This window comes from Copadichromis virginalis, linkage group LG22 (assembly GCF_057382275.1).
Source record: "Copadichromis virginalis isolate Kocher_CV1m ecotype Utaka linkage group LG22, C_Virginalis_male_GT1.1, whole genome shotgun sequence".
NCBI classification, from domain to species: domain Eukaryota; kingdom Metazoa; phylum Chordata; class Actinopteri; order Cichliformes; family Cichlidae; genus Copadichromis; species Copadichromis virginalis.
The window spans coordinates 7153077-7167022 of NC_140638.1; the positions used below are offsets into that span (position 1 = coordinate 7153077).

General features: G+C 39.7%; 1 long non-coding RNA gene across 1 annotated transcript; it reads right to left on the reverse strand.

Moving 5' to 3' along the window:
• Positions 1-2255: 2255 nt before the first annotated feature.
• LOC146682583 (uncharacterized) lies at positions 2256-7565 on the reverse strand. Its single transcript, XR_014917656.1, has 3 exons — positions 6708-7565; positions 2525-4048; positions 2256-2431 (listed from the first exon to the last, which is right to left on the reverse strand). It is a non-coding gene; the product is annotated as an uncharacterized LOC146682583 (long non-coding RNA).
• Between the last annotated feature and the right edge of the window lie 6381 nt (positions 7566-13946).

Here is a 13946-nt window from a genome sequence, read left to right on the forward strand (position 1 = left end):
CACAGTTGTGATGCTCCTCTGCTACAGTGCTGTGGGTATTGTGAACAGAGGAGTCTGAGCCTCTGTGCTAACTATGAAATTTCACCACTATTTCCATAAAAAGGACCCTCAGTTATATTTCTCACTGACTTTCTGTAATTTAAGCAGCAGCTGTGTCACCCATCAGTTACTGCAGCACCACAGCTCTGTCAGCAGGCACTCGCATCACGTCTTACTTTATATCAGAATCAGTTTTCTTTCTTCTTGTTTCTGTTAATCATTCCATCATTTGTTTCAGTCCGTCTCCCCTGCAGTGCTCTTCGGCTGCTGCTCCCGTCGGGGGGACGGGCAGTACTGGAAGGAGGCAGACTGACAGGCTGTTTGGCCTCCAGCTGAGAGCGATTGTAGTCTGAGGTCAGAGGTCACAGTCCAGGGAGTCCAAGACAGAAACCAGATCACAACAGAAGGCTAATTATCATGCATTGTAGCTGGCCTCCTGCTGGGACGGCATTCGCTTTCACCAGCAGGCCACAGTGAAGCTTCTGGACCTCCTGCATTTAAAACAGGGTGAGACGCATGTGAGCAGAAACACTTGTTATTAAATTATGCACTTACACTCAGAGTTAGAAATTAAATCTTTGTATTAGAGGAAAGGAGTATACCAAACTATAAATGAAGCTAATTTGCACATTTTATTCTGCTTTTCTCATCAAAAAAATTGTTAATGCAAGAAAAATATCCAAATATTAACAGAAAAAACTGAAACCAAACTCTTACTCTTACCACCCCTCTGTAAAAATCAATATTTAATATCAATGACTTACATGAAAAATACAGTTAATAAAATGATGAGAAAATAAGTGAGCACTATTGCATATAAACCTGACTAGATAAGTACACATATACACTTGTGCTAACAATTCAAGAAACATTTCCTATATTTTATATCCCTCTGTTCCCTCTGTCCTTTTTTCCGGATCCTTGTAGTACTTTGGTAGTAGTATTATGATCTTAGGAGCTGATGTGTCAGTGGAAATGAAAACAACTAAACTGTGACAGCAAATTCAGAAACAAACTAAGCCTGCTCGGTGAAAGCATTTATCACAAGGTATCCACGAGAGTTAAACTTAGTATCTGAACTCAGAAACAGCAGATAAGAAAACAGCTTTTCACAGGGTTCCATTTGGAAGTAATGAACATGATGTATTGAGATAAACAATTTGACTATTATTATGCTGTTTGATGATTAAACTCAGTTGACCCATCATAGCAGGCTGGAGACCAACAATGATAGGAATTAGGAACCCCAGAGTCTAGATGGTGGTAATGAAGATGAAGGGGGGAATGATAGAAAAGCAGTGAGATTTACAGTAGACAGAATAGCGGCTGATTGGCTCACAGACGGTGGGCAAGAAAAAGACTGGAGTAGAGTAATGATTGAGTTTGCAAGCGTGGGAAAGTGGAAGCGATGAAGACAAGCATCTCGAACACCCAGGAAAGCAGGCGGATGACTGATTACAGCTCTTCCTTATTGAACTTGCGCATAAGCTTCATTTAGATTCATGCTTGTATATGTTTATGTTAAGAATACATATTCTTACCCAAGGTGGCATGCTGTGACTTTTACAGAAACAGAGGCGACCAGCCAACCTCAATTTTTAGAAGCACTCCTTTAATAAAAGTAGCAATGAAACCACCTTACTACACATGAATCTGTATTATTGGCAAATTGCTCTTAAAGTATCAAGAGTATTCTGCAGAACACATTGTTCCCCATCGGTGTTATACGGTTATAAGGTTGGTCTGAATTTAAATGCTTCATATGCTGTTTGAGCTACAGCAGGGGTCCCCAATCCCAGTCCGCGAGGGCTGGTTTCCTGCAGGTTTTAGATGTGTCCTTGATCCACCACAGCTGATTTAAATGGATAAATTACCTTCTCAACACGTCTTGAAGTTCTCCAGAGGCCTGGTAACAAACTAATCATGTGATTCAGGTGTGTTGACCCAGGGTGAGATCTGAAACCTGCAGGGACACCGGCCCTCGCGGACTGGGATTGGGGACCCCTGATCTACAGTAATGTATTATATTCTAAAATGATGCTAAATGATAAAAATGAAGGTGTTGGCAAAACAGCTGGTTAAACTATCTTCAGCTAGAAACCTTCTGCTAAAGTAGACAGTGAATAATTTCTGTTCCATTTCTGTATTAAAGAGCTGTAAACCATATCACTGTCACAGTTTGGGGGGTGTGGGGAAGGAGGACCCAGGCGCGGTGCTCTATGTACAAGCAGTACGTTTATTTACAGTGTGTGGAAATAACAACAATAAATCCCCGTGGTTTCCCCTGACTCCCGTGTCGTGTCTCTCCGTGACTAGTCTGTGTCTCAGTGCTCTCCGCTCCCGTGTCTCAGCACTCCTCGTGCTGGCTGCTGTCTGGCGCTCCACACTTCTCCTGGGGACACAATAGACGCAGCCGTCAGGACACATAACCGCGGGCATACATACACTAACTCAGTTCAAATGGATGACTAACGGGGAGACTCACGCAATGATCCCGCGTCGGTGGGAGCTCCAAGACTCTCCTAAGTAGCACCCCCGACGAGGCCTGACCAGCAGCAGGTGTGTGGCTTCGGGTGTGGCCAGACCATCAGCAGGGCCACACCCACCAGGCCTGAAGGCGCCCACTGAAACACACACACACACACACACACACACACACGCAAACAGGGAGAAGGACAGCAACACCAAATATACATACAATAACAATAATAATATAATTCATAACTGCTCAGGGACCCTGACAATCACTGATGAATATCACATTATCAACTTTGATCTTTTTAAGTCTAGGCCAGAGTTTTATGAACAGCCGTTGGGTGATGGCATCAACTTTTTCAGTAGAGGAAGGTGAACTGGCATTTTTATTGACACGTGTCACCACCTTCTTGATACAGGCTTCCACAGATAACCTGTAATTTTCAGCCTCTTCAGCATCACACAGGGCTGGATTCTGCATAGTGTCGATCAGGTGATTTTTAATGATATCTACCGTCAGTTTTCTCAACACTGGGTCCTCGTCGTTCAGTAACATCAGTAAATGTTTTTTCTTAACAGAATGTTTTCTGACGTAGCTCTTGGTAAATGGCCCGGTCGAGATCTTTCAGTTTATATACATGTATATGCAGATCTTTGATCCTGTTGTCAGACAACATGTGGTTTTTTGTGTGTCCCGTTTGGATCTTTAGCCATAAGAATTGTTGTCTTAAGGCCAAGAAAGATGCCAAGCGGCTTTATTTTACCAAGTGGATCATCATGGCCTTGCCATATTGGTCCATTTGATTGACCTTTATTATAATTACAACATGTGTTTTAACAGGTACCTGTGGAGTTTTTTTTTTTAGAAGGTCTGTAGTGCGAATTATTTTCAACACGTGTGAGCACAGCATCAATGAGTGCGCTCACATGTTCTTCTTCATCATAATTGCTGACAGTAATGCCAGATGATGATTTTTTCTCCACTATTGGAAATATATTACTTTTAAATTCTTCTAAACGTGTTTGAGAAATGGCTTTAGTTTGTTCGTCCTCGTCATCCTCGGCTCTAACGCACCACGAGAAGAACCTTGCAGGCAGGTTTTTACGGACGAGGTGATCTTCAAATATGGAAATGATCACCTCTAGGTACGGCTGACCTACGGCTAGCGCAATGATCACGAGATCAGGGCTAATGTCCAGCCACTTTGATGTCTTAAAAAAAAAAAAAAAAAATCACCTTTTCAAGTTTTTTAATCCCCCTGTGTGTGATTTTGAGAGGTTTTTGCTCAACTTGTGCCCACAGAGCTGTGAAGAGGCGCTGCTGAATCATGTCAGATGGCGACACCTTTGCCTCTTTGGAGGCACGTGAAAAATCTAAATTGCCCATTGTTTTTGGAAAAATCTAAATTGCCCATAGGTATGAGTGAATGTGAGTACGAATGTTTAGCCCTGTGACAGACTAGCGACCTGTCCAGGGCGTACCCTGCCTCTCGCCCTGAGATAGCTGCCATAGGCTCCAGCGCCCCCTGCGACCCTGAAAAGGAAAAGCGGAAGTTAGGGGTGGGCAACTCCAGGCCTCGAGGGCCGGTGTCCCTGCAGGTTTTAGATGTGTCCTTGAACCAACACAGCTGATATAAATGGCTAAATTAGCTCCTGAAAATGTCCTGAAGTTCTCCAGAGGCCTGGTAACGAACTAATCATGCGATTCAGGTGTGTTGACCCAAGGTGAGATCTAAAACCTGCAGGACACCGGCCCTCTGGGCCTGGATTTGCCCACCCCTGGCGTAAGTGAATCGATGGATAGATACATACACATATACACTGTGCTAACAATTCAAGAAACATTTGGAATATTTTATATCCCTCCCCTCTTTGTCCCTTTTCCCTATGTCCTTGTAGTACTTCTATTGTGTGCCCACAGAGCTGTGAAGAGGCGCTGTTTAATCTGCAACAGCATCCTGCCATGCGATTGAATTCGTCCCTAACCTTTGGGAACCCTCACATAAATTTTATCGAATGGAAAAAGGTTAGCTTTCATCCTCCAGCTTCACTGTGTTTATGTTATGCTAACATAGCTGTATCGCTAGTGATCTCGTAGTACATCATTATGTACCAGCTAGTCCAACCTCAGTAACCCTAAAAAAAAAAAGAAAAAAAAAAGTCACTGCTGTTTAGTTTTCTGTCTTCATTTATGTTGGAAGTGATAGCAGAGCTGTACGTTTAAATTTTTTCAAAACGTCTCTCAGTCAGAACATTATATATTATGTTTAGGTGGCCCTTTCGAGATTTTTTTTCATTGATGTGCAGATCTTTGATTGTGTCGTCAGACAACAGGTGTTTCTTCAAAGATACCTGTGGAGTTTTTTTTAGAAGGTTTGTAGTGCGATTTCTTTGTAGCCCGTGTGAGCACAGCATCAACACTGTAAAATTAATAAATACAAAAATAAAAAATTGTTGCGAAAACTTAAACTCAAGGCAACCCACTGCATTTAGATTTTTAGGTTCTGATGGATAACTTAGTTGAAGCAACTTTTCTCCTAAACTTGAAACCTAACATTGTTTTAAAAACGCATTTAGTGTTGTTGCTAAAAAAAAAATTTTATATCAATTTGGGAACTTCAGGTTCATGCACAAGTTTTGCAAACAAAGTTATATGGTACTATTTACCTAAAAATGCAGCCAAGGCCTCAGGCATTTTTTATATAACCATCTAAATCTATTTACAGAACAATCAGGTGTTCTGCAGCAAATAAGAAGGCACACAAATTATTTGTGCCGGTCCAAAAAAAAAAAGAAAAAAGAAAAAAAAAAGTTTGTGTTCAGTATAAGACAGAAGAGAACAGCACAGGCCTAAACCCTGCAGGTCTGACAACAGGAGGTGTATCAGTCCTGTTTTCCCTGTGGGAACAGCGTTTACACTAGAATCTGCTTTTGATGGCTTTTTTGGAGCAAATGTGACATTCAGCAGTATAACTGACACAATACAAAACAATAACTACACTACACACCAACTCTAGCCTCCAAAAACGCTAAACATCACTAATGTCTCACATATGAAAACTTGCGCTCTCTTTCTTTTGCTCGCCGCTTTCCGTCGCGGGTGTCACTCCTAAAACTGCACCTTCTCCCTAAACAACCAAGTGCCGCATGTTGCCATATCATTTTTTTGATTGGCTGACATGGTAAATTCTAACACCAATCCGGTTGTTCAGTCTGACGTCACTAGCCGTGTCTGGACCTAAACTCCGCTGCAGGTTCACATATCAAACGATCACTATGGCATTACTGAGAGTTGAAAAACTGTCTAAAGTCTTTCATCTTTAATAAAATGATCAGCGTTCTGTTCTACCAGGTGTAACAATTGAGTTTAGCATCCAGGCACCCATGAAAACGGAATTTATGACATTTAACGGAGTTAGAAGCTAGCGAGCTAACTCCCTGCTAACTTCTATCTAAATACAATATAGCATGTCCTGACTGCGGGGTTTTGGAAACAAATTAAAACCTACAGCTCTGTTATCACTTCCAGCATAAATGAAGACAGGAAACTAAAAAGCAGTGACGTTTGTAGGGTTACTGAAGTTGGGCTAGCTGGTATATAATGATGTGCTACGTGACCGCTAGCGACACAGCTATGTTAACATAATATAAACAAGCTAACTTTTTTTCCCACTCGATAAAGTTAACGTGAGTGTTCTCGGTGGAGGACTCCACCACCCCGTTCACACAGAAACTAAACCACATTTTTTTTGGCTAAATATGATTTGAACAAATTAAACAACATGGCAGCGGGCGCCCCCGAAATTATTTATTTATTTAAGAATAAAAAATAAAAGGGGGGGGGGGGGGGTTGCCGCTGTTGGTCGTCAGCCATGAGCGAGCTAGCTTATTTTGTCGGGTTTCTTTCGTTCGGTGGTATGGCGAACACCCCCTACATGAAATACACGTAGGGGGTGTCGCGGAGGCTTGTCAGACATGAGCGCGCCTGTTTGGAAGGGATGCTTGTCGGATTTACATTATTTTGTGACATGGCGATTTTTATACGAAAACTTTAAAGCACTATTTCATGATGGAAAACATTAAAGTTGCTCACGAGGGCATTCAAGCAGCACGATTGAGTAAAACAGTCTAGGGGGGATCTTAAATGAGGTAGTAAACACATATAAATGCACATTAAAAGAAACAGTACTTGCCTTCAGAAAGTTGAGATGAACACCTTAGCTGCATCCAGCTCCTGGCGTAAAAAGCCTCGTGTTCGCATTAAGGCAGACGGCCAGGTGGCTTTCAGTCCTTGCAAAAGTGCATCGTAGACCCCGTAGTATCCAAAAATATGACATGCGCATGCGTGCTCAGGCACAGAAAGGCGCCAACAGCTTCAACTCATGTAAAACTTGAATTCATTCATTTTGCCAGCAATAAAGTTCATGTGAGACCAACTTTTGCTCCAAAACGTTAAAGGATTAGTTGAAACCCTTAATGTATTTGAGTTTATGGGGCAACTCAGCTTTTATTGTTGAATTGTGAAAGAAATGACTGTAAGCAAGTTTGATTTTTTACAGTGAATGAGTGCGCTGACACTAATGCCAGATGATGATTTTTTTCTCCAGTATTGGAAATATATTACTTTTAAATTCTTCTAAACGTGTTTCAGAAATTGCTTTAGCTTCTGCGTCTTCATCATCCTCGGCTCTAACGCACCACGAGAAGAACCTTGGCAGTAGATTTCTTTTTTTTAGGGAAGAGGTGATCTTCAAATATGGAAATGATCATCAAATCAAATCAAATCACTTTTATTGTCACATCACATGTGCAGGCACACTGGCACAGCACATGCGAGTGAAATTCTTGTGTGCGAGCCCCACAAGCAACAGAGATGTGCAAACACAACAACACAAACGAGCAAAATACAAGAATGGCCAACCTGAAACTAATAAATATATGTACAATATATAATAGTGTATGCATTTCTGGATGTGTATACTAAATATTTTCCTACGTGTGTGTGTGTGTGTGTGTGTATACACATTTTTACAAATTAAATAGTAAAAAAAAAATAATAATAAAATAAAAATAAAAAAAATAAAATAATAATAATAATAAAATATATAAAATATACAGAGTTGAATATGTGCAAAACAAGTGGCATTTATATACAGTGTGGAGTGCATAATGTTGAAGTTCCAGTAGTGAAGCTGAGGTGTCTATGACGTGTTCAGCAGTCTGATGGCCTGATGGAAAAAGCTGTCTCTCAGTCTGCTGGTACGGGACCGGATGCTGCAGAACCTCCTTCCTGATGGAAGCAGTCTGAACAGTTTATGGCTGGGGTGACTGCCATAAATATATATATATTTATGGCAGTCATATATATATATATATATATATATATATATATATATATATATATATATATATACACACACTCTTGGCATTCTTAAAGTTTGGTTTAAGAAAGTAACGTATATAGTATTGTTAGCAAAATGCATTGTACTCCTAGAGTAATGTGATGACTGGTTATTTTGAAAGCAGGATTTTTAAAATGAAGTTGTTAATCCAGCTGCTAATCCAAATGGCAATCCTTGAGCTAATAATTTTTAAAAAGCATTTTGAGAATCAGTTTAATAATCCTCTACGGAATAGCGTGTCCCTGAGGCAACAAACCACATTTTCATGCCTCACACTGACCCTTCAAAAAAAACAAACAACTGTTTTTCAAATAATGAAGTTTTTTAAAAAAACATTTTGAAAATCTATAAAAATCATGGCATCAACTTTTTCAAAACAGGAAAGTGAACTGGCATTTTCGGTCACCACCTTCTTGATACAGGCTTCCACAGATAACCTGTAATTTTCAGCCTCTTCAGCATCACACAGGGCTGGATTCTGCATATTCTCGATCAGGTGATTTTTAATGATATCGACCGTCAGTTTTCTCAACACTGGGTCCTCGTCGTTCAGTAACATCAGTAAATGTTTTTCTTTACAGAATGTTTTCTGATGTAGCTCTTGGTAAATGGCCCTGTCGAGATCTTTCAGTTTTTTTTATGTATATGCAGATCTTTGATCCTGTTGTCAGACAACACGTGTTTTAACAGGTACCTGTGGAGTTTTTTTAGAAGGTTTGTAGTGCGAATTCTTCGCAGCCCGTGTGAGCACAGCATCAATGAGTGCGCTCACACATTCTTCTTCATCATCATCATAATTGCTGACAGTAATACCAGATGATGATTTTTTTCTCCACTATTGGAAATATATTACTTTTAAATTCTTCTAAACGTGTTTGAGAAATGGCTTTAGTTTGTTCGTCCTCGTCATCCTCGGCTCTAACGCACCACGAGAAGAACCTTGCCAGTAGGCTTTTTTTACGGAAGAGGTGATCTTCAAATATGGAAATGATCACTTCTAGGTATGGCTGACCTACGGCTAGCGCAATGATCACGAGATCAGAGTTAATGTCCAGCCGCTTTGTGATGTCTTTAAAAATCATCTTTTCAAGTTTTACTAACCCTGTTTGTGTAACTTTTGGAATTTTCTGTTCAACCTGTGCCCACAGAGCTGTGAAGAGGCGCTGCTGAATCATGTCAGATGGCGACACCTTTGCCTCTTTTGAGGCACGTGCAATAACAGCATTTATTAGCTCTTTAAACAAGCAGAAATTATATATATACATATATATATATATATACACACACGTCTGTGTATTTAAACTCTTGGCATTAAAGTTTGGTTGAAGAAAGTAACGTATATAGTATTGTTAGCAAAATGCATTGTACTGCTAGAGTAATGTGATGACTGGTTATTTTGAAAGCAGGATTTTTAAAATGAAGTTGTTAATCCAGCTGCTAATCCAAATGTTAATCCTTGAACTAATAATTTTTAAAAAGCATTTTGAAAATTAGTTTAATAATCCTCTACGGAATAGCGTGTCCCTGAGGCAACAAACCACATTTTCATGCCTCACACTGACCCTTCAAAAAAAACAAACAACTGTTTTTCAAATAATGAAGTTTTTTAAAAAAACATTTTGAAAATCTATAAAAATCATGGCATCAACTTTTTCAAAACAGGAAAGTGAACTGGCATTTTCGGTCACCACCTTCTTGATACTGCTTTCCACAAAAACCCTGTTTTTTCAGCCTCTTCAGCATCACACAGGGCTGGATTCTGCATATTCTCGATCAGGTGATTTTTAATGATATCGACCGTCAGTTTTCTCAACACTCGGTCCTCGTCGTTCAGTAACATCAGTAAATGTTTTTCTTTACAGAATGTTTTCTGACGTAGCTCTTGGTAAATGGCCCTTTCGAGATCTTTCAGGGTTTTTTTCATGGATGTGCAGATCTTTGATTGTGTCGTCAGACAACACGTGTTTTAAAAGATACCTGTGGAGTTTTTTTAGAAGGGTTGTAGTGCGAATTCTTTGCAGCCCGTGTGAGCACAGCATCAATGAGTGTGCTGACACTAATGCCAGATAATGATTTTTTTCTCCAGTATTGGAAATATATTACTTTTAAATTCGTCTAAACGTGTTTCAGAAACCGCTTTAGCTTCTGCGTCTTCATCATCCTCGGCTCTAACGCACCACGAGAAGAACCTTGGCAGTAGATTTCTTTTTTTTAGGGAAGAGGTGATCTTCAAATATGGAAATGATCATCTCTAGGTACGGCTGACCTACGGCTAGCGCAATGATCACGAGATCCAAAGTCGTATTAACACAATTTTTGACAGATTTTTGAGCACCGTGTAGCACATAAAATCGGTTCCAGGTCAATAAGCACAACCAGAATTCATACATAAGGCGCACCGGATTATAAGGCGCACTGTCAGTTTTTGAGAAAATTAAAGGATTTTGAGTGCGCCTTATGGTCTGAAAATTAGAGTACAAATAGAGGTCAGAGGTCAAATTTACAAATTAGTACCTCTTATCTGTGACCTACTCCTACATAAGGTTTGTGTAATCAGAGTAAAACGCCTGTGCAATGTTTTAACTGTTTATGTAGCTTCACTCATTCACCTGCAGACACAGACGGCTATCAGAATGGTCACACGTCTTCTTAGAGGACGTTCCAGGTGAACACGCGCGGTGAGTTACAGCCAGCGAGGAGTCACGCAGTTTTTGCGTGCATGTCTGTGCTCGTGGACATTTGTGAGCAGAAACACTTATTATTAAATTATGCACTGTTGGGGGAAAACTCTGTAAAAGACCCAGGAGAAATAAAGACACAATGAGACAAAGTTACTTTCTTTATCAAACGTGTACACGGGTGAGCTGCTAAGAACAACTCACCCCATGCACAGTGGCTTGGTAATTTTTATAGGAAAGACAGTGAGAACAGGATAAGAAAATACAAAACAAATAAAATAAACAACTCCATATGTGGCGCTAGTCTCGTCAGCAGAGAGCTGGGAGAAGGCTGTGAGAGATAAAACAATCTAAAACAATATGTCCCAGAAACAAGATGTCTTTGCTGGGAAAGTCTAAAAAGATCATTCTAAACTAATCTAACCATAGGCAAAAGGCAGACAAAAGGCATCTTTGTACATTTAAAAGAAGGTAAAGAAACATAGAATCATTTTTCCTGTAACATGCACTTACACTCAGAGTTAGAAATGAAATATTTGTATTAGAGGGAAGGAGTATAACAAACTATAAATGAAGCTAATTTGCACATTTTATTCTGCTTTTCTAATCAAAAAATTGTTAATGCAAGAAAAATATCCAAATATTAACAGGAAAATCTCAAACCAAACTCTTACCACCCCTCTGTAAAATCCATATTTAATATCAAAGACTTACATGAAATACAGTTAAGTAATAAAATGAAAGAAAACAAGTGAGCACTACTGCATATAAACTCGACTAGATACATACACATATACACTTGTGCTAACAATTCAAGAAACATTTGGTATATTTTATATCCCCCCTCTGTCCTTTTTTCCGGATCCTTGTAGTACTTTGGTAGTAGTATTGTGGTCTTAGGAGCTGATGTGTCAGTGGAAATGAAAACTGCTAAACTGTGACAGCAAAATGTTAAGAATGCATATTCTTACCCAAGGTGGCATGCTGTGGCTTTTACAGAAATGCAAGCGGAGATGACCACCTCAATTTTTAGAAGCACTCCTTTAATAAAAGTAGCAATGAAACCACCTTACTACACATGAATCTGTATTATTGGAAAATTGCTCTTAAAGTATCAAGAGTATTCTGCAGAACACATTGTTCCCCATCGGTGTTATACGGTTATAAGGTTGGTCTGAATTTAAATGCTTCATATGCTGTTTGAGCTACAGCAGGGGTCCCCAATCCCAGTCCGCGAGGGCTGGTTTCCTGCAGGTTTTAGATGTGTCCTTGATCCACCACAGCTGATTTAAATGGATAAATTACCTTCTCAACACGTCTTGAAGTTCTCCAGAGGCCTGGTAACAAACTAATCATGTGAATCAGGTGTGTTGACCCAGGGTGAGATCTGAAACCTGCAGGGACACCGGCCCTCACGGACTGGGATTGGGGACCCCTGATCTACAGTAATGTATTATATTCTAAAATGATGCTAAATGATAAAAATGAAGGTGTTGGCAAAACAGCTGGTTAAACTATCTTCAGCTAAAAACCTTCTGCTAAAGTAGACAGTGAATAATTTCTGTTCCATTTCTGTATTAAAGAGCTGTAAACCATATCACCAGAGGTGGGACCAAGTCATTGTTTTGCAAGTCTCAAGTAAGTCTCAAGTCTTTATCCTCAAGTCTCAAGTCAAGTCTCAAGTAATGTTAGGCAAGTCAGAGTCGAGTCTCAAGTCACTGGTGTAAAAGTCCGAGTCAAGTCACAAGTCTGAAACTTTGAATTTCAAGTCCTTTCGAGTCTTTAAAAAAAAAAACAACGAAAAAATAATGTTGCAGTTATATGCTAAATGTAAATATTAGACCATGTAATTTTAAAATCTGTGTTTTTCTCAACACATGACAAAATAGTGAACTTAGAAAATATACACAAATTGTGAAATTGCACCTCTTTAAAATGCAGCTCAATTAAACTTAGCTCCAAGAATAATTTTCACCGACAGTTCTGAGATAAGCTGCATGTTATTCTTGGATGCGGTTGTAGGACCAGCTTTAAAATCGCATGACAAAAATATACACATTAAAAAAAACTGTATCACCAACGTAGCCTGGACAACATTTGCTAGTTAGATGAAGTCAGCTATCTCATCTTAGCATATTTATATGCATATTTATAATTATACGCTTCTTGGAGTGAGTGCATACACTCATGAAGTTTAGTAACTTCAGGTCACTGCAACAAGCCCAGGTACAGTTTACCGACGGATGGGTACAGGACCTTGAACTGCACCGTGTAGAACGAAAGACCATCGTACGTATCATAAGTTTACCAGTCTCACAAATCGTCGTCATAAATACACATTCCTTAACCGTTTATTAATAGGACCTTTGAGCTCAACGGTAGTTAATTAGTAGTGGAAATAATTTCTGGTAGCATCACAGAAATGTAGCAGTGACAATAATACTGTATGCTGTAATCATACTGGGCAATTAGTGATACAAAAAACCTGTTTTATCCTGTGAATAAAAGTATATGTTTTTGTCAATGTACCATAATAACAGAAGCGAAACGCAATATTGTGTCAGGACAATTCATTATTTATGCACAATAAATAAAGGAGCATAGCGCGACAATTTCTGTTCAGTGACAGACTTGCTTGTAACCTATATCACCAATTATGTTATGAAAATGACGTATTAACTACTAAAAAACACTGACCTTCGTGTAAATGCTTGGAGCAGACTAACCTGTGAGCTGGAGTGTTCTGGGATGTTATATTTGATCTTTGAATGGCTGCAATCCAGGCCATCCGTCGCGTCTTTGTTACTTTGGAAACATGGCTTGAACAATTTCTCTTCAACGACGTAATCCTATAACAACCGATCTCTTTACCCGTCGGCTTCCCGTGGCTGTCATGCGACCGGCTATTGCAGTTAATAATACAACGGCTTCTTGACATTTTTGTGTTTCTTTTTATTGCTGTATAACTGATTTTAATTGAAAGCCTGCGTGCGCTAGTACCGCTTGCCACGAGTTCCCAGAATCCTTTGCGGTTCTACCCGTGAATGACGTCACATTTTCAATCTCTATATAATATGCATGTTAGATTTTATATTTGGGGTAAAATATCAAGTCTTTTCAAGTAAACCGGTTCAAGTCCAATTCAAGTCCCAAGTCATTGGTGTAAAAGTCCAAGTCAAGTCACAAGTCTTAGAACATTTTTTCAAGTCAAGTCTAAAGTCATAAAATTAATGACTCGAGTCTGACTCGAGTCCAAGTCATGTGACTCGAGTCCACACCTCTGCATATCACTGTCACGGTTTGGCATGGCAAACCGTGGGGGTTGTGGGGAAGGAGGACCCAGGCGCGGTGC